General features: G+C 38.0%; 1 protein-coding gene across 1 annotated transcript in view; it reads right to left on the bottom strand.

Annotated features, from left to right (window-relative positions):
• Positions 1 to 24,453, bottom strand: part of NDST4 (N-deacetylase and N-sulfotransferase 4) — a 260,857-nt gene that overhangs the window by 77,072 nt on the left and 159,332 nt on the right. The gene's annotated exons all lie outside the window — the stretch shown is intronic.

A 24,453-nucleotide genomic window follows, 5' to 3' on the forward strand; every position in this document is an offset into this window, starting at 1 on the left:
AGGAAGAAATAGATTTAATCATATATCTGGAGTTGGGTGATAAAAAGTCCCTTCGACTTTTTTATTTGTACTGTAATTTTTTTCTATCATGTTATCACCTCTAGCAGAATTTCTTGTAATGAAAGGAGATATTGGTGGAGATTATTCTATAGATAAGTATTTTTTAGTAACCTTCTATTGACTATAAAGTCAATGTTTGAACTTCCGTATTAAAAATAGAAGTAGTTAACCCATTCAGTCCTAACTTAACACATTTCACTTGCCAACACAGACACAAGAGATGTCAAAGGTTTACTTGTTACTTTTTCCTCTATATATTTTTGTTTGTTTGGGGGTCACACCCAATTGTGCTCAGGGCTTACTCCTCGTTCTAAGCTCAGGGACCCCATATGGTGGCGCTCAGACTAACATATGGGGTGCTGGGTATTGAACCCAGGTTGACTGAATGCAAGTCAAGTGCCTTACTCACTAAACTATCTCTCCAGTCCCTACCATTACTTTTACTATCCCAAAGAGATCTTGATTTAATGCCATTGTGTATTTCCATAATTATGGTAAAAACTGTAGATTGAGTTAATTTTAGGAGTTAACACAAATGTGATCTGATATATGTAGGCCAGAACATCATGCGACGACTAGAATGGGAAGGAATGGGAGTGAAGATAGACGGTCGGCAATTACACCACCTCTGCTTTGCTGATGTCATCATAACACCAAAGATTAGCCAAGTGGCACAAATGCTGACCGACTTCGACCACGAGTGTGGAAAGGTCGGATTGCAGCTGAATCTCAACAAGATAATGTTCATGAAAAACGAACTGGTCCCTGAAGCTCCATTTGCTCTCAATGGAACAAACATCTTCGAATGCAGCAGCTATGTGTACCTGGGTTGAGAAATCAACGTGAGGAACGACTTGGTACCAGAACTGCACAAGAGGAAGAGAGCAGCGTGGAATGCATTCAAGAGCATCGAAGAGGTGGTTAAGAGAACGAAGAATCTCTGACTCTGGGCACATCTTTTCGATTCCACCGTTCTTCCTGCACTAACATATGCCTCAGAGACCTGGGTCCTACTCAAACAGGATGAGAATGCTATTAGGGTATCCCAAAGAGGAATCGAAAGAGCTATGCTGGGAGTATCACGTCTCACTCAAGTGAGAGAAGGAATCCGAAGTTCTGACCTCTGTCAACGGTCAAAAATCAGGGATGCTGTCTCATTTGTCAAGGCATCAAAAATGAGATGGGCCGGTCATGTAATGTCAAGGCATCAAAAATTCAGAGACAACCACTGGACAAGAGCTGTTACCATCTGGATTCTATGGGACGTCAGAAGACCTCGTGGCCACCCACCAACTAGATGGTCAGATATCTTCGTCAAATCTCTGAATGAACGATTTGAGGCTCTTCCTGTTCTTAGAGCGAGCAGATATCATTGGGCTGCGCTAGCTCTCGACAGGGACAAATGAAGACATTATTGGTGCCCGCTCGAGCAAATCGAAGATCAACAGGGCTACAAGTAATACAAGTGATATATAGGTCCAAAGATAATGATGGCATTTCAAAAAATTGTTATCATTATTTTCAAAATTCACTTACCAAAAATTCACTTGCCTCTCCTATTCAGAGATATACTTCAATGAAAAATTAATAATGTCAGCACAATTAAAAATACTGTCCTTAATCATTGTGGGGATTTTTAATGAACCATACTTATAGTAGACTGGTTTTAGATAATTTATTATTTCTGTACTGACATGATTTCAGGGTTAGAGCTTTAAAAATCTCAACAATTGGTATTTATTGGGAAAAATTCAGTGGCCATTCAAGAATATGTAAACTAAGATAGCAAGTTTCCTTGGGAAAATTCTTACTGTTAGGAAAGACAAATTTATGCTTTAGTATATAATTAAAATATTATTGAGATGAGTAGCAAGATGTATCATTAAAATGTTACAAGAGTTGTTAATATCTCATTTGAAATGTAGATTTTATTTTTAATTTTGATTTGAACAGTTGGCTTTATAAAGAGTTCTTCTTGGTTGGCATAAGGAATGATTTCAGGACAAATAATTCTTTGACTGGAGGAATGATATTTAGAGCTGTATTTATTAGATGATTTTTCCCATTAAACATTTATGAGCTGATGCTTTATTGTCCAAATATGGCAAGAGAGCAAGAAAGATGAGCTGAAGAAAAGTTCTATGGGACTTTGTGGGCTAAAAGAGACATGATATTGTGTATAGAAGATTCCATAGTAGGGTGCCTTAAATAGTTCAGTGCATGCTCTACACAGACCTACTCAAAAGCATGGTAAAGAAGTAGAGAAAATTTAAAGGTATCTAATGAGGCATAAACTGCAGCACATGAGAAAAAATGGAAAGTTTGTCTCAACCATGCATGTCTTTAATTTCGCAGAATTGCCATTTCAGAAAATAAACATTTCTGTTAGAGGAAAAAGGAGGCCTTAAAACATCATCATACTTCAATATTATGACAGCCATTCAAAGGATGAGTGTTGTGTGTGTGTTACAATAGTTTGCTTTTTGTTCTAGATAAAAATGAAGAAACTTCTATTATAATTACTAACAAAGAGCAGCGTTTGAATAACATTCCTGGACAGAAGAAAGAAATTTCATGTGCTATCGAAATATGTTCTTTTTCTCTCTTGAGCAATCATTCAGTACCATAATTTGCATATAATCTCAATGCCAATATATCTCACCATTATTGAACTACTGGACTGCAGTTGCATGTAATCAAATAGCTAATGTTTTGGAATCTTCCAAAAGATCTCAAAATCGGTGTATCTATTTGTGTATTCTTGATCACCCTTTCCCCAACTGGCTCTTTTCCCAATATTTCCTTAGTAAATACGCTTTTATTCATCTGCTTCTTCAAGTTAAAACATTTGGGCTATCACTTATTCCTCTTTCTTTCACAACTTACAACAAATTCATCACTAATTAAAATAAATTCCAGTCAACTATTTCTTGCTGGGCTGGAGCTAGAGCACAGCAGGTAGGGCATTTACCTTGCACGCAGCCAACCTGGGTTTGATTTCTCCATTCCTCTTAGAGAGCCTGGCAAGCTGCCGAGAGTATCCCGCCCGCATGGAAGAGCCTGGCAAGCTACCCGTGGCATATTTGATATCCCCCAAACAGTAACAATAAGTCTCACAATGAAGACGTTACTGGTGCCTGCTCAAGCAAATCGATGAGCAATGGAATGACAGTAATGCAGTGATATTTCTTTCGGTATCTACTATTACCACATAGTGGAAACATTACCTTCTCCTTTGAAAAAAGCTTTTAATTGGTACATGTGACCACATATGCTAACTACAGACTCTTTTCAATTTTGTGGCCATACTATTTCTTCCGGTTGGGCTTTCGCCTTTCACGTGGCCAACCGTGTTCAATTCCTCTGCCCCTCTCAGAAAGCCTGGCAAGCTACTGAGAGTATCGAGCCCACTCGGCAGAACCTGGCAAGCTACCTGTGCATATTGGATATGCCAAAAACAGTAACAATAAGTCTCTCATTGAGAGACGTTACTGGTGCCCGCTCGAACAAATCGATGAGCAATGGGATGACACTGACTATTTCTTCTAAAATCATAATATAATTATTTTAGACCCTGTTTAACACATGCAGATAACTTAGCTCACCCATGCATCAAAAGTTTTATGAAAGACACAAAATGACACTTATGAAAAGTAGTCAAAGGAACTAGAAAGCCCTCCGTGACCTACAAGGCATTTTTATAATTTGTTCCTGATGATTCATGGACTTCACCTACAACCACTTCGTTTACTCAGAAGGCTGATAACCACAACCAAACTCCAGAAGTCTCTGTATTTGAGACTCTGGGACTCTCTGTTGGCTTGTCTCTCAGTAGAAATACTCTCTTGTCTGGTGCTCATCGTAATGATAATTTCAGAGCATTGTTTCTACCAAACACGGGTTCATCATGGAAATCTCCTCTACCACCCGCCATAATATCCATTCATATAAAAGTCAATTCCTTTTCTTATTGTGTGTGGGGGGGCTTGATTGCTTGTTCTCTGTTGTTTTCCTTTGCAATACAATCTCATAATATCTGCGATATTTTTTCATTGTTTTATGCCCAGGTATGATAGTGACTCATGTTTCATGTGGAGTGGAGCTACTCAATAAAAACACAGGGGACAGTAAACAATATTGCATGATTTCCAATGATAAAATATTTCATTCCTCTTGTGTTTCTATTTATGCTCTTCTATAGAAAATGAGAGAAAAATCAATAAAAGACTGTGAGTATTGAACAATTTTTTCCTTTACAACCTCGAAATGTTCTCTTCTAAAGTACTTCTTAATGAGGATTTAAAAACACTTGTCTATGGCCTCGACATATATTTTATTACCAAATTCAATGCAATAAATGTGGAATGATAGTGCTTTAAATATTATGTCAAATTAACACTGTTTTGAATAATATTAGTATTTTTTTGTGTGATTCTATTAGCCTTCAGTGCTATCAACTTCCTGATTCAGATATGGCATACGGAGAAGTTAGACAAATATATATCATAAGACAAAGGCATCTAAGGAGGAAAAAGTTTCTAGTCATTATATGTGACCAAGCATAATATGATAAAAATAAGATTATTAAAATAATCTGTTTCCAGTAGAACATGAATTCAACTCGAATATTTCTATCAGTCCAAGTGAAAAGGGGAAACTGTTCAGTCATGTGATTAGCTAAATGAACTATTTCTGTGGAGAAGCATAACAACAGAAGTAGTTTGGTTTTTAGGAAAATCTCTCAAGATCCCCGTCGAGATGGTACGATCAACGCAATATGTGATACACTCAATAAAACTGCTTTGTAGAAGGTCTCTGGCAGCACAATTTAGCTTAAAAACATCCACAATGGGTTAGAAATATGCTCGCCGAGTGGCTTCTGATCTTATGTCCGGATTTTCTAGTAGATATTAGAATGTCATGTGAACTAGTGGGACAGCGTAAGATTTAAATCATGTACCCCAAGCAAAGAGATTTGACAGACCTTTGGCGGGAATAAGTTTGGAATGGTGCTTTCTGAACTCCCTGAGGGTCCTAGTCTTTTACATTGACAGTTACCCAAACCCACACTCATCAACAGGCATAAATGATAAAAGTTATGGAAGGAGGTGGTATAAGTTTGACCAAAATACTTGTCACCCCACCTTTTCTTAACAATGATGATTGATGCTTTTTCCAAAGATATAGTGATTCCCTTACAAATGTATTCTGAATTCAGATTAAATTATAGACAAAGAAATATATCTGAATCCATTCCTTTTATTTTTAATTGTTGATTTCAGGGCTGTGTAAGTCCCTGATTCGATATGCCAAATACAGTAACAATAACAGGTCTCATTCTCCTAACCCTGAAAGAGCCTCCAATTGTTGGGAAAGACGAGTAAGGAGAGGCTCTAAAACCTCGGGGTTGGGACAAATGGAGATGTTACTGGTGCCTGCTCGAGAAAATCAATGAACAATGGGATGACAGTGATGACAGTTACAGAGACAGTGATTTCAGGGCCATTGCTGGAGGTGTTGGGGGAACCAGGCAGTACCTTGAATGGAATATGGAACTCCCACATGCAAAATATATACTCCAGCCCTTCAAGTATTCTTGCCATGACATTCTTTCAGGAAAGGCTTAACTTGTCTTTCTTACCATTGAGTTCATTACTTTCAGGAAAAATAATTAATTTTACTTCTATTTTAGATAACTGATATGGGGATTATGAGTGAAAATGGATATGTATATCCATCCCGTTTAAAAGTGGCATATCTTTATGAGTCAAAGTTCCAAAGTAGGGACATCATCATCCCATTGATCATTGAATTTCTCGAGCGGTCTCAGTAATGTCTCCATTTGTCCTAGCCCTGAGATTTTAGAAGCCTCTCTTTACTCATCTTTCCCAAGATGCCTCATTAGAGACTCTTTCAGGGTCAGGGGAATGAGACCCAGCATTGTTACCGGTTTGGGTATATGAATACACCATGGGGAGTTTGTGAGGCTCTCCCATGTGGGCAGGAAATTCTCGGTAGTTTGCCAGGTTCTCCCAGAGGGAGAACTAGGCTATAAGATGTCACTTCCGGGAACTTGGTTTTAAGTTTCTGGATGTTAGCCGTTGGTGGGATTCCACGGTGCCGAGGGCAGTCCCTGGGTGTGACTGCTAGCTACTGGAAAATGGGAAATCTGGGAGGAAGAGGCCCAGTTCCAATCCGAGCAGGCTTAGAGGTCTCAGCCATGGGTCCCACACACCTGGGTTCCTCTGCCGGTATCTTCATGCATGAGGCTCATCCGAACGTGTGGAGAGGAGCCTTGAGCATGGCTGTGGCTAGTTCCGGAGGTCTTTGGCCGAGGGAGCTCTGCTGGGGGCAGGGAAGGAAGCTGGAACCCACCCCCTCCGAGAGGCCCTGAGGAAAACAGCCAGGTACACAGACAAGAGACTCTCTGCGGTAGGGATATAAAAGTAGGGATATAGCATATTTATGCTACTTTTATTTATAAAAGTAGCAAAGTTTATGGTACTTTTATATCCCTACTTTTATATTCCTACGGGCAGAGAGTCTCTTGTCTGAGCACCTGGCTGTCTTCCTCAGGGCCCCTCGGAGAGGGAGAAGGCAGATGGAATAGAGAAGGGATCACTAAGAAAATGATGGCTAGAGGAACCAGTTGGGATGGGAGATGCATGCTGAAAGTAGATAATGGACCAAACATGATGACCTCTCAGTGTCTGTGTTGCAAGATATAATGCCCAAAAGTAGAGAGAGAGTATGGGGAATATTGTCTGCCATGGAGTCAGGGGTAGGGTAGGAAAGGGGGGAGTATATCGGGGATATTGGTGGTGGGGAATGTGCACTGGTGGAGGGATGGGTGTTTGATCATTGTGAGATTGTAACCCAAACATGAAAGCTTGTAACTATCTCATGGTGATTCAATAAAATTTTAAAAATTAAAAAAAAATAGCATATTTAACTTATTCACAATCAAATGGAAATTCATAATGTTTTACTAATAAATAGAACTATATTCTGAGTTTATTAGCAATATTACATAAAGAATATGGTGTAAGTTTTTTATGAACATTAGTAAACCACTGAATCCATACATAACTTAGTTCATGTCTAATTCTGGAGTTACTAGTGAAGAAAATAACAATACAATTTGTCAGAAATATAACTCCTCTTCTGTATGTGGATGCTACTTCATAAAATATAATTGCAAGCTAAATACTAATCTGACTTCCTCAAGGTCTTTCCAAGATTAGAGGACTAATTTCAAGTGTATTAAATCTTATTAACACTTTTCACTCTATTAGTTACATTGTAAATACAACCTTCTAAAGATTTTAACACATCATTCTCCCACCCCATAGCTGATCATTACTTTTTACTATAGCAGTGCTTTTCAAACTTCAATATATATAGTAAGAGTTCTTGAAATCTTGATTGTAATACCCACAGATTTCCTCTCCTCATCCTTCTGATTCAGGTGATTTTAATGGGAACTAGCCACTAAATTTGGATCATCACTGGCTTACAATGAAAAATGAATGTGGTTGGGTAGAATAAGATCTCTGCAGTATCCACTGTCTTTTATTACAAGTTTTATTTTTTAAATATTTTTTAGTGAATCACTGTGAGATACAGTTGCAGACTTACAAACTTTTGTGATTATGTTTTCAGTCATACAACGATCGAGTATCCATCCCTCTACCAGTGCCCATTCTCCACCACCAATGTTCCCAGTGCCTCTCCTGCCACCCCCCCCCCCCCATTCTCCTCCACCCCCGCCTCTGTGGCAGGCACATTCCCTTTTATTCTCTCTCTTCTTTTGGGTGTTATGGTTTGCAATACGGGTAGTAAGTGGCCATCATATTTGTATTGTTACAATTTTTAAAGGAGGGGCCCAAATGATAATACAGTGAGGAGGGTGTTTGCTTTGCACATGGCTGACCTAGGTTTGATCCTCGGCATTCAATACGGTCCCCCAAGCAATGCCAGGAGTAATTCCTGAGTGCAGAGCCAGGAGTAACTCCTGAGAATCGTGGGTGTGACCTTAAAAAGCAGAAAAAAAAATTTTTTAAAGGTGATTCCAATAATGTGAGAAATCCCTTCTGTGTACTTAATATGTTTTTGTTGTAATCAGCTTTAATTGTGCTACAGCAGTAGTTCCCAGAATACAAAAACTCCTGGAGGTTTAATAAATCCATCCCCCAAAAGAAAACTCTGGTTTTATTTAGTATAGATCTTAACACAATGTGTACAGTCTTGTCATGCAATGGTATAGTAGCAATGAATTGAATTGATGTCTAAATACTTATGGAAATGATGTGACTACTTGCCAACATCTGCTTTGATTTGTATGGTATCTGTCTAAAGATACCTTAGAGAGAATATCTTACTTTTCACCATAGATCAGAGAAAAATAGAAAACCTACTTTAACAGCTTATAGATATTTTAAATCAAATTGGGGACCATGTGGAAACTACAGGGAATATTTTGCTTTTTAGGTCACCATTGTTTCGTTCAAATCATAACCTTCTTTCAACTCTTCCTTCAAACTTCACCAGTCACAAAGCCTGAATTCAAGTCCTGTAATTGGCTTATGTTTAAGTGGAGGGAGCAGGAAACGGAAATGGGGACTGCCTGGATTTTTATTTTTTATTTATTTATTTATTAGCTTTTTGGGTCGCACCCAGCGATGCTCAGGGGTCACTCCTGACTCTGCACTCAGGAATTACCCCTGGCCGCGCTCAGGGGGCCATATGGGATGCTGGGAATCGAACCCGGGTCGGCCGCATGCAAGGCAAACACCCTACCCACTGTGCTATCACTCCAGCCCCACTACTTGGATTTTTAGACCAAGCTTTTAATCACCGTCTTGGACTTGCCAGAGCACATACATGTTCCACTGCCTGTTTCATTAAATGCTTTTCCTCTTCTGGCATCACTTTTACTCTCACAAAAGATGTTGGTCTCATTTTCCCTTTGTCTTTGGATGCAAACTGGTATTATCCTAACAAATTATACACAGAAGAGCTGTTGAGTGCCCCAGAGTTTAACAAAAATGTGTCAGGCAGGAACCCTGAAAGCCAGCCTTCTGCCCTGACGCGTTGATACAAAAATCCCCCAAGATAAATGTTGTCCTGACTTTACTCTTTCCTCCCGAAAGCACAAATAGGTTCTCTGCTTTCCGGCCTCTGTTCAGGCAGCTAAGGATGCAGGGAACTGCACTGCCGAAACTCACCCCAGGAGGGAATATCAAAATACCAGTCGGAGTCACAACCGGGCCAGGGAAGCAATTGCATTTGAGTCTGGTTTTATTTCTTCCTTAGTCCGGTCCCCTTCACCTACCTTCCATATATCCCACCTGACACTCCAGGTCCGCAGGATGCTCCAAGGTTACTAAATGTAACTAGAAGTTATGATAAATAGACTAGATATGATATCTATTTCTCTTTTATAGTCATCAACTTGCAAATAATAATAAATGTGTTAAGAATTATGGCCCTCATTTTCATTTTCACCCGTGAAATTGTCAATTACAAAGTTATTTGTCTTGAGTGGTAACAAAAATCTTAAGAGCTGATTGCTTTTTTTTTTGGTTAATGCAGAAAACACTTCATGAAAGAAACAAGGTTGAGTAGATACAGCCTGCATGTTATTCTAAATATAAGTGATATTTAAATCTACTTCAATGTTTAATCGAAGTCTATTATTTTATCATTATTAGTAACATAAAAGTCAGTGTGTAGTAGTATGATAATATACATTGCACTGTAGCACTGTCATCCCCTTGTTCATCGATTTGCTTGAGCGGGCACCAGTAACGTCTCCATTGTGAGACTTGTTACTGTTTTGGCATATTGAATACACCATGGGAGCTTGCCAGGCTCTCCCATGCGGGTGAGATACTCTCTGTAGCTTGCCAGGCTCTCTGAGAGGGACAGAGGAATCGAACCTCAGCCAACCGTGTGCAAGGCAAACATCCTACCCGCTGTGCTATCGCTCCAGTCTAATTTTGATTTTTTTTTGTGGTCCAATGGTCCAATGGTTTCCACATAATCAGCTAAAGTTGTGCCTTAAAGAGTCTAGAAAGAGAAAATAAAAGAAGGAAGAGGAACAGAGAGTACTGGGGAGTGCAATTGAAGAAAGACTGAAGAGTGGGAAAGAAAGAGAGAGACAATGGGGTGGGGAAAAGAAAGAGAAAGAGAAGATAAATGGAAAGAGGGAATAAAAACCTAAGAAAAATAGACACGATTTCAAAATCATGGTAGCAGTATTTGCTATACAATTTTATAATCGATTCTAAAAAGGTTAATATTCATGTGTCCTGAGATGATTCATTTTGCAAAGATTTTCTCCAAAGAGGAGGGCACACAGTTTGGTCTGTGACTCTAGGTCACATCTGTGAGAAACAAACTAACAAAATTTATTCCTATGCTTCAGGAGAGAAGTGAAGAGTCTTTTGAAGGTTCCATCAAGGGCCTGTAACAACTTAGTCATAAAAGAAAAACGATCCTTTCGCCAGAAAGGTCAGCACTTTGAAGGAAGAGTTTGGATTTTACAAAATGCTGTGTGCTTTCTTAGAAACACCACTCAGCCGTCCCACCCAAGGCGGCTGTTTCCAAAACCTTCAGGATGCTGCCCCCAACTTTCTGACAAACTTTCCTTCTCCCTGTCACTCTCACTCCTCTCCTGCTTGTATTTTCTCTTCTGTGCCTCCAGCCCACTACCTTTCTTGCAAAATGAAACACCTTTCTCTCTCTCCTCTCTCTCTTTCTTCCTTTCTCTCTCTCTTTCTTCCTTTCTCTCTCTCTTTCTTTCTTTCTTTCTTTCTTTCTTTCTTTCTTTCTTTCTTTCTTTCTTTCTTTCTTTCTTTCTTTCTTTCTTTCTTTCTTTCTTTCTTCTTCTTTCTTTCTTCCTTTCTTTCTTCCTTCCTTTCCTTCTTCCTTTCCTTCTTCCTTTCCTTCTTTCTTTCTTTCTTTCTTTCTTTCTTTCTTTCTTTCTTTCTTTCTTTCTTTCTTTCTTTCTTTCTTTCTTTCTTTCTTTCTTTCTTTCTTTCTTTCTTTCTTTCTTTCTTTCTTTCTTTCTTTCTTTCTTTCTTTCTTTCTTTCTTTCTTTCTTTCTTTCTTTCTTTCTTTCTTTCTTTCTTTCTTTCTTTCTTTCTTTCTTTTTCTTTTTCTCTCTTTCTTTCTTCCTTCCCTTTCCCTTCCTTCCTTCCTTCCTTCCTTCCTTCCTTCCTTCCTTCCTTCCTTCCTTCCTTCCTTCCTTCCTTCCTTCCTTCCTTCCTTTCTTTCTTTCTTTCTTTCTTTCTTTCTTTCTTTCTTTCTTTCTTTCTTTCTTTTATTGAATAACCGTGAGATTGTTACAAGCTTTCATGTTTGGGTTACAATCACACAATGCTCAAACACCCATCCCTCCACCAGTGCACATTCCCCACTACCGATATCCCGATATCCCCCTTTCCCACACCTGCCTCCATGGCAGACAATGTTCACTATTCCCCATACTCTCTCTCTACTTTTGAAAAAATGAACAGAAGTTCCCTCAAAATAGTCATCAAAATACCTCTCTTAATGACAGTCAAGACTACGTACCTCTCCGTGCTCCAATGTCACATTGCCCTTGGAAATTTTTCTGCTTCTTTCATTCTGTGAAAATTTCCTCTCTCTCATTGCTGCAGTCCCATGTCTTTTTTTTTTTGACAGAACTCTTCAAACTTATGCAAACCTTCCAGGATATGTTTATCTGTTCCCATCAGTCTGTGAGAACTGCTCTTTGTTTTATATTTCTGACACCTAATAATATTTTTAGATACTCATTAAATGGATCAAGCACAGTTTTGAGGTTTCGAAATGAACATCAAATTCTGAAGCATCATATATAAATATACGTACATAATATATAAATATGTATGCATATGTATATCTGCAATTATGTAAACATTAATCCCAGAAAGTTGATGGAGTACTGTTATTAAGAATTGCCAAAGCCGGGCTGGAGCAATAGCATAGCAGGTAGGGCATTTGCCTTGCACGCGGCCCACCCGGGTTCGATTCCAGCATCCAATATGGTCCCCCGAGCACCACCAGGGGTAATTCCTGAGTGCAGAGCCAGGAGTAACCCCTGACCATCACCGGGTATGACCCAAAAAGAAAAAAATTGCTAAAGCCATTTTCCTTCAAAAATACAGAGCTTTCTTCCAAGCAATGTAACTATTTTGACAGTCTCTTTGGAGAGACAGCAATTAAAAGCATAGAGGATTTGGACTTGACTTCTTGGGTTCAGACTGTAGTTTAGTAATTCTCTAGCTGCATGTGCGACACCAGATTAATTAGCAAACTTCTCCAAATAGTTTCTGCTGGTCAGAAAAAGGGGATAATAAGAGTTTTGATTTCTCTGGCTGTTGGAAAATTTAAATAAGTTAAAATGTCTGACAGACTGAAGCGATGGCACAGCGGGTAGGGCATTTGCCTTGCACGCGGCCGACCCGGGTTCAATTCTTCTGTCCCTCTCAGAGATCCTGGAAAGCTATTGAGAGTATCCCACCCACACAGCAGAGCCTGGCAAGCTATCCATGGCATATTCGATATGCCAACAAGTCTCACAATGGAGACGTTACTGGTGCCCGCTCGAGCAAATTGATGAACAACGAGATGACAGTGCTACAAAATGTTTGAAAAATTTAGATTTTTAAGTATGATATACATTGAACAGGTATCAATTATTATGAATAGTCAAGATAAAGAAAACTTCATTTCATTCAAAATAATGGATGTAAACTCTTGACTGTGTATATAAATGACTTTCCCATCATACAAATGTTATAGAGCTTACTATCAATCACCAGATTTTGATTTGTTTTTCTTGTAAAATGATTATTAGGGGCTGGAGTGATAGAACAGCGGGTAGGGTGTTTGCCTTGCACGTGACTGACCCAGGTTTGATTCCCAGCATCCCATATGGTCTCCTGACCACCGCCAGGAGTAATTTCTGAGTGCAGAGCCAGGAGTATGCCTCCCTGTGCATGTGTGGCCCAAAAGGCAAAAAAAAAAAATTATTAGATAACTTTTCCTAACGTTAGGGAGACTACCACCACTTCAACTCAATTTATATAAACTTCATAAAAACACCTCATGTGAATGATATTTCTCATACAAATCATAAATTTCTGCATCTGCCCACGTAATTAACGATCAAATACACACAATTATTCTCATTTACACAGTAAAATTTTAATCCTTGAATAAAAATCACCTTTTTTTTTAAAAGTTTGTTTTTAGGCAATGCCCAGTGGTGCTCAAGGCTTGGTCTTGATTCTGTGCCCAGGGATCCTGCCTCGTGATGCTTGGGTCAGCTGCAGTGTCACAGATAGAATCCTCGGTTGGCTATGTGCAATGGAAGTGCCTTCCCCACTACTCTATCTCTTCATCCCTACAAATCACTTTGGAAGCTCACAACGGTATCTATCCAGGTGGCTGGGGTAGCAGGAGAGAGAGAGAGCTGAAAGCTGTGTGTTGTATTCACAAGGCTTGCTGAAAGAGACTTAGTACTTCATAGCAACATGAGCACTGCTGCGAGGCAGTCCAAGGTTTCCACAGGAGCCCATATGACATTTTAAAAGTTAAAACTAAATAATACATATACATATCTCTTAGAGAGCCTGGCAAGCTACGGAGAGTATATCACCCACATGGGCAGACCCTGGCAAGCTACCTGTGGCATATTTGATATGCCAAAAACAGTAACGATAGGTCTCATTCCCCTGACCCTGAAAGAGCCTCCAATCGTTGGGAAAGATGAGTAAGGAGAGGCTGCTAAAATCTCAGGGCTGGGAGGAATAGAGACATTACTGGTGCCCGCTCAAGTAAATCGACGAACAACGGGATGACAGTGGTACAGTGAAAACTAAATAAATACGGAGGAATAAGCAAAGTTTAATAATCAAATGACTTCGCACTATCTATATCATTCATCTCATTTTGCTCCCTTCAATCCAATATAACAATTTCTGGAAATGTGGAACTAAGGCAGAATGGATCCAAGGGTGAGATTATTGGGGAAGAAAGAAAAATGCTGAATGCATGACTCAGCATTTCTGAGCATCTAAATGTTATGGAGGGGGAAGTGGGAGTGACAAAGGAGAGAGAGAGTGACTGGGTAAACATCAGGCAGCCCCTTTCTAAGGAAGTGACTTTTGACAGAAGTAAGAAAAGAATAGCAGTCGGGAATGCACAATTCCTGGGAGCAGAATCTTTCCAAGCAGTTGCCCAAGGGCCCACGGGGGGAAGTCTTGGCATACTTGAGGGAAGGCACAGAAAGAAGGATGTTTGGATAGTGGGAAGAACGAGCAGAGCGGGAAGGTGGTCGATGCAGAAAATATGGCAGGGAAGACAGGTCATGACCCGTGGACAGGCTTTAAGAATGACAAGTCATTTGAAAGCCGTTTAGAATGGCCAGCTACAATCTTTATCTTGTCGTTCTCACTGTTCTGAGGAAGAAAGATCCCATATGGCAAGGATGGCGGCATTTCCCCTGGAGGGATCATGGAGATCATTGTCGCCAGGGGGAGTACTCAATGGGGCACCGTTTGGAAGTAGGGTCATGAGTACTTACCGATGTACTTATTCATTCGATGGATAATCATAGGATGTGCCATGTGCACAGAATTAAAACAGAATGTCTCATGATGTACTGGAAATTTTTGCTGAGTCACATGTATGTGTGTGTATTGGGCGTGGGGGTGCCCTAACTCCTAGCTGTGTGGCCAGGGATCACTCCTGGTGATGCTTAGGAAACCATATACAGTGCTAGAATCAAACCAAAGTGCATGGAAGCAAACAACTAACATCCGTGCTATTTCTCCATCTTCATTGGATCTGTGCTTGTTCTCTAGAAAGTTATTTCCAAAACCATGAGAAGTGATCTAATGGCTCCTCACATTATAAGTCACCAGCACTGTTAACCAATAAACAACTTATTTTTCAAAGTTAAATCACTGACTCACTTGCTTTTAAGACTATGTTCTTTCTTAAATATGTATTTTTCTCTATCTCTCCCCTCTTATCTTGCTAAATAAATTTCTTTCAATAAAACTATTTTGTTTCACTAGAAAATGTTAAGTCACTAAAATTTAAGAGTCACTATAAGCCATAATATACACATTAATATATATGGATAGATATATGCTACAATCTTTTCAGAAAAAAAAGTGGATAAAAGCTCTCAAAAATTGAGGCAAGGTGATTGATGTGCGTGTAATTCCTAAACTTTTGTATTTGTGAGTATAACATCTCAGCTCATGTAGAAACTTTACCTATATAGATGTGATTGCTTGAGCAGGTAGTTTAAGTGAACTACAGAATGGACTTCTGAAAATAAATTGCAGGAGGATAGCAATTTTCAAGTCACATCTTTCATTCACATTTGATTTGAAAGTGTACCTGTGTGTGAAAAGAGTTTAAGTGAACATAATAACAGCATCAAGAAAGAGCAAAATCCCCTACTTGGACTATGTACCTTGAATGAAATTATTGCATACCTTCAATTGTGTTAAGACTGACAACTATAAATCGGGGGAATGCTTCATGCATGGACTCTTACATTGTTTAAGCTAATAATATCCATATAGTGATAGAGGAGGTTGGCAGTCAATGGGCTGTCCATTGATAAGAACACAGCCTTTGCTTCAACTTCTCTGTCTCTTAGCTTCCTTTGTGGTTTTCATAGCTCACAGAGAGGTCATGAGCACTGACTCCTCATTAGGTGTGCATCTCGATGGACACGGATCTATAGGACCAGTGATTACAGATATGATGAGTGTCTTTTCCCTTCTAATATAGGTAATGGAATCCTGGCTGGAGTAATCTATTTGATTGGTGGGCTTGGATTTTCTTATTTCTATTATCTTCCTATTATCTTCAACTCATTTATCTGTATTACTTATAATTATGTAACAACTCAGAACCTATTCCATTTTTATACCATCAATTTTTATTTATTGAACATGGAGATTGCTATACATCTACTTATTCTTCATTTGAGAAAAATTTCCATGGAGTCACTTATAAATTATTGAAAATGTATGGGTCTAGTTTTTCCAGCAAGTCTCTCTATTAATAAAATATAAAAGACCTTAAAATCAACAATGCTAACAACAAAAACAAAAACCTTTAGCAAAAACATCAGGGGTATTTTGGTAGACAACAAAACCAAATAAAAAACAGCAGCCTTGACTGACCAAGCAAGCCCTGCATTTGAGGACTCAATTTGTTTCACTGGAATGAAGAATAATGATAGAAATTTTATCATTAGTTCAGAAAGCACAATGAAGTAGCATAACCAAGAACATTTTCAAAAGCAAAACGCACAATGAACTAAAACCCTTTGTAAATGAGGATTGTCTTTGTCTGATGATTTATGTGTTCTAACGGGGAGAAACAGTCAAACAAGATTCAAATGGTAAATAAATGCAGAGTTTATAGGCTGTAGCATACCTCAACGATCATTTGACAATAAAAATAATATCCATTTCTACTTTTTGAAATTTGAATAATATCTAAATTATTTACATTTTCTCTGCAAAACCACAGCACTTGTTCTTTGTCACATCTTAATATCTGTGTAAAACAGGGACTCAACATACATATTACAAATGAATAATAAAGTATAAAAAATTACTAAACTTTTCTTCAATAACTAGTAAGTCAGAAAACAAAACTGTTCTACTCCTGCGGTTCATTTGATTGTATAAAAGTGGAAGAAATAGCTTCCCATTGTTTCTTCATTCTTCCCATCCCGGATGTTTCTTTCTGTCCCTTCCTTTTTCTACCCTGTCTGTTCTTATTTTCCTCCATTCTTCTTCCTTCTCTATTTGTTCATCCTTCTTTTCTTTCTCTGTTCTTTGGACACAGCTTAGAGAACTTACATAGAACAGCATGTGGTCGCACATGCCACTATCATGTGTTTCATCCATTGATTTACTCGACAAATATCTATTGTACCAAAACTACAGGGTTGGGAATACACAGATCATGTGTACAGAATAGTCAATAAACCTAGAGATCCACTGTGAGAAATGCTGAGCACGCAGTTTTATCTGCATATGGAGCAGTGAGGCTGACATAAACCTGGGAAAACCACCGCAGAGGGTAGAAGATGTGAAAGCAGAATTACATAGTGAGACTAAGGTGGGCACGGTGGAGAAAACGCAGTCCTATTGCCATAATAATAAGAGGAAGTATATAATAAGGTCACATTCTTGAATGTCAGAATTATACATAATTATCATTTGGTTCTGTCAATCCCTTGCAGAAGAAGTCTCCAAATTGTCCACATATCATCTGGAAGCTATCATGATCTAAATCTTATCTACTCACATAATTTTATCTTTTTCGTTCTTTGTTTTGAGGAGGCCGCACCCAGCTGTGTCTGTGTCCAAGGATCACTCCTGGTAGTGCCTGGTGGACCATATGTGATGCCAGGGATCCAACACAGTTGGATGGTAAGTGAACGACAAGTGTCTAACCCCTGAACTATCTCTTTATCCCTCTCTTCATATTCCTGAAAATTCACACATTTGCATTTCCTAAACCTGACATGATTGTTTTATCCACTAAAATTTTAGGTTATTTCTTCTCTTGGACCAAAAACTATACAAAACCGATAGGACCATTTTAATTAATATTGATTAAACTATGTTGGTGAAAATTGTGATATTTTTCCTTTTCAGTTCTTCAGAGGATATCAGCAAGATTAGTATTTACACAAATAAAGACTGCCAACATTCTCTCCCTACCCCCAAGTGCTGCTATTTTTTGAGAAATCTATCTCGCACAGTTTAGGTCTTCTGAAGAGCACCCCTAGGCTTTCTGACTGTATATAAATACTTATGAAAAAATACTCTCTAAACTACATTATAGTCAATGCAACAAGAATCTTCCTGGGGAAATAAATCAAAAGAATTAGAAAGAAAATGAATGAGATACAAGCAAGAGCGAGCACTGACATTCTAAGCAATTCATTATAAACTAAGTACCATATCTCTAATTATTTTTAATAATTTTTACATCATGGATTAGGTAAATCCTAAACAAAAAATGCTAAAAATAAATATCAACTTGAACTAACTTTACCGATAGGACCATTTTAATTAATATTGATTATACTATATTGGTGAAAATTGCGATATTTTTTCTTTTCAATTCTTCAGAGGATATCAGCAAGATTAGTATTTACACAAATAAAGACTGCCCAGTCACTAATGGAAAAAAACAAAAAATAATTTTGTTCTTTGAAACTCAAAAATATGAAAATATGATTGATAAATTGCTTTTCTACTTCAGCATGCTTTTAAAATTCTTTAAGGCAGATATTAAAGAAAATATAAAAGACACTAAGATTATTTAGGTGCTATCTAACTTGTAAGAAGAGAAAACAAAATAAAGCGTTTTGAAGTCCATGGTGGGTGAAAGCTCACATACAGAAAACCACTCGTTTTTTTTAATCTTACATTTTGAAATAAAATAGTTTTACTTAGAGAAGTATTAAGAAAAAAAACCCATAGATTTCACATTTTAATTTTGTAATGTCCACAAAACTGACTGTCTGCCAACACACTAAGACATACCAACACTGATGCAGTTTTTCTCTTTACCAGTCCAAGTATTTAGGTTCCAAATTATTCCTCACTGTTCCTTATATTATACACCTAATATTTATATATTCAAGGCCTCAAAAGAGAGGAAAATATCTGCTTTATCTATGGGCTAACATCCATAAAAACAGAGGACAGGTTTTGTTTTCTGCTGTTGAGAATTTATTTATGCTAAGGAGCAGGTCCACACCTTTCATAAACATGCTTTGGGAAAACTAAATTATCCAGTTACACTAGATGAAATAGACTTCCCCAATAAAACATTGCTGCTTTCATTTATTTTTCTAGGGAAACAGTATTGAAAAAAAAGAATGTAATTTTATGGATTTGCTCATGGTCTGAAAATATATAGGAATGTAAATTGAATTCCATCAGGACCTGTAGCAACCACCGCATTAGAAAGATGCATGTCTACACAATAATAGCAATCTTCCCCGTATTTGATGAGAAGACAGAGTTCAGGTTTAGGAGAAAAAGTATTCTATTATACTGGGCTGGCATTCATATATTCTGGAATACTAATTTCTAAGTAAATGGATGGCAGAAAATAAAACAAAACCTGCACACCTCAAAAAAGTGGGGAAAGATCAATATTTCTCCATATCTTCTAGATCCTCGCATGAACTGTGATCCTAATTTTCATCATGAAGGGAAAGAATAATATACAGAGGCAGGCCCTGTATCCTAGCAGACTCCAGATTTTACAAAGTCCCTGCTGTGAGTGTGAATCACTGCGGAACTGGTGATTCATGTCCTTTTGTAAAGGTTAGTCCTGCAAATCTTTAAGGAAAGTTAAAAAAAAAAACAGATAAAGGGAAAAAAAAGAGGTGATATAGGCCTTTCAGGGAGTGGGAATAGAATTTCCCACAATCTATATACACTGCGGGGGACCCTTCTTCTCACAGCTGGTAGTTCTTCTTCTGGCTTTCAGCCCCAGAACTCCCAATAGTTCTAATTGCTTCAAAGTTCCTGCCTAGATGAGAGGTAGATTTTACCATAGTAGAGCAGTTAGAAGTTATTATTTCTTTTTAAAAAACACACTGCTGAAAACATGTAAAAATCACCTGTGATCCTTCGTTATGCGTATTAGTATTGTTCTTATAAATATATGTCTTTGGATGGACTGTAACAACCAATGCATTCTACAGGATACATTCTCTACACAGTGTTCACTGTGATCAGAGGTGAGCAAGCACAGCACTTAGGAAAAATCAAAATGATCAAAGAACTGGTTGCCTCCATTTCAGGAATCGGTCATTCATTATAATCTGCTCTAAAACTACCTGGGATGCCTCTTCTTACTGTGTATTGCTGGTCATAAATGATGTTTCTCTCGTGCCTATCTGGTTCTCTATTATTTCTGACAAAAAGGAGCTCCAAGTTTGCTTCAGGTTATTTCGTGTTGTTTTCCTATGCCTTACAGCTGCCTTTTCTCTAATCTGTCTGAAGAGCCAGCACTAATCCATAATGTACTGCATCTGCTATTAGAGTCCAGGAATGCAGAGATTGATATACAAGAAAGAGGGAAGCTCATTAACCACCTAGGTGTATGAAAGTTCAGCAGACAGAGCAAGAGGAAGTATATCACAGCAGTTCCATTACACTTGACTGTCAGTTTCAAGTACACCACTACCTTCAGGCACATATTTTTTGTCCACTGGAATTTGCCATGGGCCAAAGGGAGAGTCAAGGGTTAGGGGGTCTAGGTACTGCCTTGAACTTGAGAAAATGCAATATAGTTTGGCTCCGGTATTGCCCTTCTAAAACATTCTAGAATCTGAGCATCTTTAAACATGTCTGTCAAGGAAACTTAGAGAATTCTATTTTCATATTCTTCTTTGTGGGAAGCAAAATTCTAATGAGTTGGGGGAAAATTAAATCTAGTAGGGCATATTCATTTTAAGGTCTAGTAGCTTGAAAGTCATTTCAAGTTACTGGTGAGAACCCTTGATTTGACTCCAGATTCCTTTTTCCGTTGTCAATTGCTGCATATTTTATAGAAGTGTCTCCACTTGAATGATGGGGAACTACCTGTTTCACCTCACACATGATTAAATTATATTTCTTCCTGTCTGAACAAAGATTATAGTGAAAATACAGGGGAGATTCAGCACTAGAGAAATACATGTTAGTCTTTGACAAGTACAGGAAAATATCAATATATGATGAGGTCATGGAAGACCTAAAAAAAATTAAACCTAAAAAAAAATTAGAGGTAGTTACTGGGATGTTAAATGGACGGTCAGCCATTTGTCCTTTTGGAATGCCATTCAAATGGCCCTTAAATCATCAGTTATTTTCAATTCTTAGATTACTTTGGACAAAAAAATCCATATACATGGAAATTAATAAATCTCATTCCTTATGCTTTGCTAAATCAAAAGATCAAATAAACAAACTCACATGAGTCAGGATGTAAGTATATTCTCATTTGCTTTTGTGGAATTTAACGTAGATCTGAAAATAATGGAAGTTTTAATTTGGGGGATCTGAGAAGTCGATATCAGTCAAAACTAAAATCAGAAAAACTACTGGAAATGCACAGTATCAGATTTCTGAGCACAGAGAGAATGTGGGCCTATTCTAAAAGGTGGACTGCCAAAATGTGAACCCTAAATTAAGAGTGGTTCAGATGAAAAAAAAATGCTGAACTTAGTGTGGCTTATTTGCCTTTTGGATGGCTAAGCATATTTATGTAAATTATGAACTAGGAAAAGCACTTGGAACTTCTCAACATTATTTAAGTGAGTCCCCATTCTTTTGTCCACAAGAAAGGGCTATGTAGTTGTTGATTCTACATTAAAGGACTCTCTAGAGAGGGAGATTGGAGGAAATTCTCTCCTCTGCTTTTTCTAGTTATTAGCAGTCACATGGAATACTGACAAATGAAATATCTAGGAACTAACAACGAAAACTTAAAATTGTTCTGCTAAATATGAACATAATATTTTCTTCAGTGTAGTGGTAACTGCAAATGTTTTTTCTTCCACTCCATCTTTCAATAGTTTTTCCACCATTTTATTTCTTTAATTTATTCTTAGATATTGACTGGTTTACCTTTTCCATTTTCCAGCGATATTATAATCATAGAGCATAACCAAATTTATCATTCTTGACTTGAATGTTTAAGATGACATATTTAACTTTTTTATGTTTACAATAAGAGATATGCCACATGCCAAATAAAATCACAAATTTTTATCGTTATTATTTTCATATTTCTGTTTTTTGGCTACACCTGGCAGTGTTCAGGTCTTACTCCTGGCTTTGTGTTAGAGATCACTCTTGGCAGGACTTGGGGGAACCATATGTGATACTGGTAATCAAACCAAACTGGGCCCGTAGAAGGCAAATACCCTCCCGCCATACAATCACTCTGGTCTCAAATCATATTTTTTACCATCAGATGAGATACTAAATGTAATAGGTTCCATATACCTGCAAAATTTCTCTTAGACTACTTATCTTTAAATAATGATAGGATTATAACTGATTTTCATTTAAAGCTATTTTTAGACTTTCATGATTCTACAAAATTCTATCTTACTAGATTTTATTTATCTGGTAATATTAATCTAGTAAATATTTTATTTATTCTGTACTAAATGAAACTAGATATTAATGTTATCCACTTGTGTGTATATAATTCCACCACTCATCTTTGTGCTATAATACATATATATTTACAAGGATGATATGAATATGAATAATTTTATTCATCTAATATACTAGAATCTCAACTTTTTCTTTCCTTTTTTTTTGGGTCACATCTAGTGATGCTCAGGGGTTACTCCTGGTTCTGCACTCAGGAATTACTCCTGGCAGTGCTTGGGAGACCATAAGTAATGCCGGGGCAAATTCCTGACCCATGTACTATCACTCCAGCCCCGACAACCTTTTTCTTTTTTTTTTTTTGCTGTTTTTGGGTCACACCCAACAATACTCAGGGGTTACTCCTGGCTCTGCACTCAGGAGTTACTTCTGGCGGTGCTTGGAGGACCCTACAGGATGTCAGGGATTGAACGTAGGTGGGCTTCGTGCAAGGTGCAAGGCAAATGTCCTACCAGCTGTACTGTCACTCTGGGCCCTAAAAACTCAACATTAAGGATAGAAATCTATATCATAATATAGAATGTCTACAGCATTTTTATGTTGTGAAATTAAAAATTCACATTATGGATACATGATTTACATTGGTCTTGAATTACTTTAGTAAGATGATAGTAAGTGATCATCCTATTTAGGAGATCTCGCACACATTACTTTTCCTCGTTCTGAATCAATTGCAAAAGTAGGTAGGGGAACTACTTCCTCTGTTAGATGATTTCATGGGTGTTGGAAAATGTGTTTCCTCTAAGGAGTTTTGGTCACTAGCTAAAACAATGCAATGACAGATGCTCTTTTGGGAGCTGACTGTTAGGACACAAATATTCCTTAGAGTTAGCCTTTTATACACTCATATTAGTAACACTTTCACATAGTTAATGTATCAGCCTTTTATAAAGCATGGTTTTTGTGAAGGAGATGCCCTTCAACAAAGAATTAAGTGAGAATTAAGATGGATAGAAAGTAATATTTCACAGAAGTTTGGGGTAAACATAACATTTTCTCTTTTGACTTCATTTTGTAATTCTCTCTATTCATGAAGTTTTTATTCCTGACAGCTTACTGAAACTCCCTAATAGGAAATAGCTATTAATTAGGCTATCTTCATCATTTTTTTCTTCCACAGCAGTGAGACAGGTATCTCACGCTGAGAGATCTCTGGCCATAAGAGGGCACATGCATAACAGAAGTTTCAAGTTTACATTTTCTTTTCTTTATTCATCGTCAGCCAGCCAAGTAGAGTGATAACACAGGACTGGAGCAATAGCACAGCGGGTAGGGCCTTTGCCTTACATGAGGCTGCCCTGGGTTTGATTCCTCCATCCCTCTCGGAGAGCCAAGCAAGCTACGGAAAGTATCCTGTCTGCACAGCAAAGCCTGGCAAGCTCCCTGCGACGTATTCGATATGCCAAAAACAATAACAAGTCTCACAATGGAGATGTTACTGGTTCCTGCTCGAGCAAATCAATGAGAAATGGGATGACAGTGCTGCAGTGATATTCATCTTACCCTGCTCTCTTTCTGTTCCCTGTTTTATTGCGTTCATGCATTTACACATTCACTTCCCATTTGGTTCCCACATTCAGTATGTGATGGTTTATTTGGTATCTCAACTTAAAGGATCACAGGGTGTCTGGTTGTATCTGTGAAGCTGTGATGCGAAGAGACTAACATTTAAATTGCCCAGTAGGACAGAGCTGAATGCCCTTCCATTGTTGTTGCATCTCATCCCATCAGTTGAAGGCCTAATAGAATAGAAAGACTGACCCTTTTGTGAGAAAAAAGGAACCAGTCCTGTTTTTTAGGTTTTGAACAGAATCATTTTCTCTCTCCATCCCACAATTTCAGACTTTACCAAAACTGCTGTAACATCCTTTATTTTTTTAAAAAAATCTCTTTTTGTTTTTTTGGGCTACATCCAGTTGTGTTTAGGGCTTACTCCTAGCACTGTGCTCATAGATCACTCATGAAGCACCTCAGGAGACCACACAGGGCATCGTGGATCTAATCTATCCACTGTGCCTTACCCACTGTACTATCTGTCCAGTTCCCAAATTACCTCACTTTAAACAAGTTGGGAATAGCATGCAATCCGCTATTTAAATTCTTTGTATGTCCTGGGATATGAAAGGGTGGCTTCTTTAAGATG

This window comes from Sorex araneus, chromosome 6 (assembly GCF_027595985.1).
Source record: "Sorex araneus isolate mSorAra2 chromosome 6, mSorAra2.pri, whole genome shotgun sequence".
Lineage (NCBI taxonomy): Eukaryota > Metazoa > Chordata > Mammalia > Eulipotyphla > Soricidae > Sorex > Sorex araneus.